The sequence below is a fragment of the Triticum urartu genome, chromosome 6A, assembly GCF_056163025.1.
Source record: "Triticum urartu cultivar PI428250 chromosome 6A, HENAU_Tu73, whole genome shotgun sequence".
Lineage (NCBI taxonomy): Eukaryota > Viridiplantae > Streptophyta > Magnoliopsida > Poales > Poaceae > Triticum > Triticum urartu.
In genome coordinates this window covers 311328112-311331569 of record NC_141878.1, presented here as the reverse complement: position 1 = coordinate 311331569, position 3458 = coordinate 311328112, and the positions used below count along the sequence as shown (strand labels likewise).

General features: G+C 40.8%; 1 long non-coding RNA gene across 1 annotated transcript; it reads right to left on the bottom strand.

Moving 5' to 3' along the window:
- Positions 1-1541: 1541 nt before the first annotated feature.
- On the bottom strand, positions 1542-3192 carry LOC147965102 (uncharacterized). Its single transcript, XR_015607359.1, has 3 exons — positions 2419-3192; positions 2178-2284; positions 1542-1728 (listed from the first exon to the last, which is right to left on the bottom strand). It is a non-coding gene; the product is annotated as an uncharacterized LOC147965102 (long non-coding RNA).
- Positions 3193-3458: the final 266 nt, after the last annotated feature.

Sequence of the window (3458 nt, the reverse complement as noted above, 5' to 3'; positions counted from 1 at the left end):
GTTTAGCAATTATGATCTCGTGGTAGATCAACTCTTGTAATCCTCATATTCATCAAGATCAATCAAGCTAAAAGTAGGGTATTACCTCTATCAAGAGGGCCCGAACCTAGGTAAACATCCTGTCCCTGTCTCTTGTTACCATTGACCTTAACTACTAGGAAAAAAATTACCAGTAACGTGGGTTTTTTGCATACCAGTAGCGTGGGTTCCCGCGCTACTGCTACGGCGCTACAACTATTTTTTAGTAGTAGCGCGTGTTTTACCACACGCTACTGGTAACCAGACGTACCAGTAGCGTCGGTGCCCTACGCTACTACTAGTTCACACCAATGCCACTACTAATGGAATAGTGGTAGCACATATTTGATACACCCACGCTACTAGTAACTAATTAGGATTTTAAAAAAATCTACCTATTCCAGTTTAGACATACATTTCATAGTACTAACATACATGCATTTAATAATACGTACATTTTATGTGTACATGCAATCATACATATCTGATATAGATAATTAATACACACACACACACAACCAGCATCTAGAGACTGGCCTCTGAAATGTGCAGATTACTTCCCCGCCGCTCTTCTCTTCTCCAATTCAGTTTCAACCATGGCAATAAGAATTTTCTCAGTTTCAATTTTCGCAACCTACAACAGAATTTCAGACCAGTCAGCTAAGTTTTTGATATAAAAGGCCAATTTCAGAGAAATAAACACATTAAGGTGGTTCAACAAATTTCCATGTTTTTACCTGAACATTGCCATGGGGATCTCTTTCAAGCAAAAGCTGCTCCTGAATGGTTTTGGGCAAGAAGTCAAACAACTCCCTAGATGCTGGTTCAAGCTTGCTTTTCCAAGCCCCTGCCTCGTCAACAACATCATGTGCCAAAATTTCATTCAATTCTGCAATGAGTTTTTGAATCTGGAGAAGAGAAAGAATGGTATCAGTAATACAGTCAAAAACAGTACATAAAGTTGGAGAAAGCACAAAGATTGTCAAACCTATGGGATGAAATCAATCAAGCCTTCCGGTATTAGGACAACTCCATAGTTGTAAACAAGTTCTGCACGTTTGCAAACAACATCGGTAATGTAGTCTATGACATTCTTGAGTGTTTCCTTCTTCTTAGCAACCTTCATAAATGACGGCATTAAAAAAATAAACAAAATGTGTCTTGTAGTTCTAGACACTTAATCTTAGAATATATTCAACAAACGCTGAGCATGGGATGCAAAATCAGGAAGCATTGAGATATTTTGGTTTTGAAACCACATAGTTCTAGGTCAAACCCCCTTCAACTGAAGATGACACAACTGATTTGTTCAAATGTTATCGTAGAAAGTAGTTTACTGATTAGTGATTTCTAATTTAGTTAATGTTCTTTCACTATTTTACTCATGCCCCCAAGATGTTAAGAATAGTATGTGCTTGACATTTAGTCATTTATATCTTCCCATTATCAAATAGTCAATGCAGTGTGCTTTATATCTAATCCATACATACTTTGTCGTTGTATCGGTGCAATATGAGTGTTTCCGTACAAGCTGAATCCCTGCAAACTAGACTACACTAGCAGACAACTAGGTAATTGATGCCTAAGGGCAAAAACCCAAGACCTTGCAAGCAGTATCAAATTCAAAGCTTGTTTGGGACCTCCTTGCATTTCAGATCTTCATCAATAGTCTTTGGGCAACCAATAACATGAGTCTTCAAGTTCCTTCCCCTGGGATGCAAAAAAACTTGACTTAGAATCATCTTTGCCCTTATTTATCACACAGCTTCTCTCTCCTGCATTTATATGTACTACTCTCACAAACAAATACTTAATATGTTTCCAGTGTATTTAAGTATAATAGGTACCATTGTCATTTGCTCTTATATGTCTCTTGGTTTTATAAGCTTCTTAATCTTTGTGGCCACTCAGAATATGGCTTACAATTTACAGAAGGCAGGAGTAACTATCAATATGGCACAGAAAGGGTGAAATCCGGATTGAGCATTTACTTGTGATAAAATAATTCCAAGATAAAATACATAAATAATCTAAATTAGAAGATACACCATTGTAGAACGAAAATAAAAGGATTTAATAGTGTAAAGCTTCAGACATTAACATCAACCAAGAAGTCCTTTAGGTGAGCAAAAGAGTGAGTTGTCGTTTTAGCAGCCAACCTGAAGTATTCACCGAGGAGGCATGTGTTAGTGTTTGAATCATCACCACCGATGACAACAAGTCCATCCAAATCAAGTCTGTTGACTGTATCTTCAGCTTGCTGGAACTGCAAAAATATCAAACAGAGTTACAAATAAAGATAAAACTAGTGAAGTACTGGTTAGTCAAGGCAGCATCAAATCCAGAAAGGGGATGGAAAGATCCAGAACGCATTTGCATATAGGCACTCAAAACACACACCTGTGATGGAGTTTCAATCTTGTCCCTTCCACTTCAGATCATATCAAATTCGCCCTATTGAAAAGGTTATACATACTTAATTATAATGCATCATCAGAGTAACAAGCTTTAGAATTGTTGGTACATGCTTTAATGAAGGAAATAGACTAAAGCAAATTGTAAGGTATCTACGGCAAAAACGAAGCTGTACATGACTTACAATATCCATCGATGCAAAATGGTTGCTAGAACTGAAGCCTGAAGTACAAAATGCAGATAAGTTACATGATAGAAATGCATAAACTTGGACCCTGGACCACTAACTGTCTACCAAGCTAATTTATCATATATCATCCATGGGTGGATGGATCTGAAACAGAACATGGCACGGCTCAAAGCAGAGGAGAGGAGGGCAGAGGTAGGGGTGGGGCCTGAGAAGAAGTCATCGGGGAAGGAGGGAGGCTCCATGGGGCCTCTGCGTCGTGGGGAGAAGGAGCTCCATCTCCATGGCGGCGGCCTACCCCACGGATGTGCGCCACTCCTGTCGTCGTCGCTGTCTGCGCCATGGCGACCTGCAGAAAAAAGAAGACAAGATGAGGTGAGGAGGAGAGGGTGGGCAAAGAAGGAGGGGAGAGACCAACCTGTGCCGGATCCGGCCACCTCTCACCTCGCCGTTGCTGGTTGCGGCGGATCCCGGCGATGTTTTGGGCGCAGCAGAGAGAGAGAGAGAAGAGGGGGATTTTCTCTGAGCGGTGCGAGATAGATGGATGGGTCCACTAGTTTACACGCTGAAGAAATAGCAGTAGTTTGTTTTGCACACCAGACGCTACAGCTATGTCTTTAGCAGTAGCGCTGGGTTGATAACCCACGTTGCTACTATGTGTTAATCCGGGTGTGTGGTGTGGCACACTTATTAGTAGTGCTGCCCAAAAAAACCTCACGCTGCTGCTAAGTAATACTAGCAGCGCGTTTTGTACCAAGCGCTACTGGTATTTACCAGTAGCGTGGGGTCCTAAACAGGCGCTATTGGTAAACTTCTACGTATAAGCATTTTCCTAGTA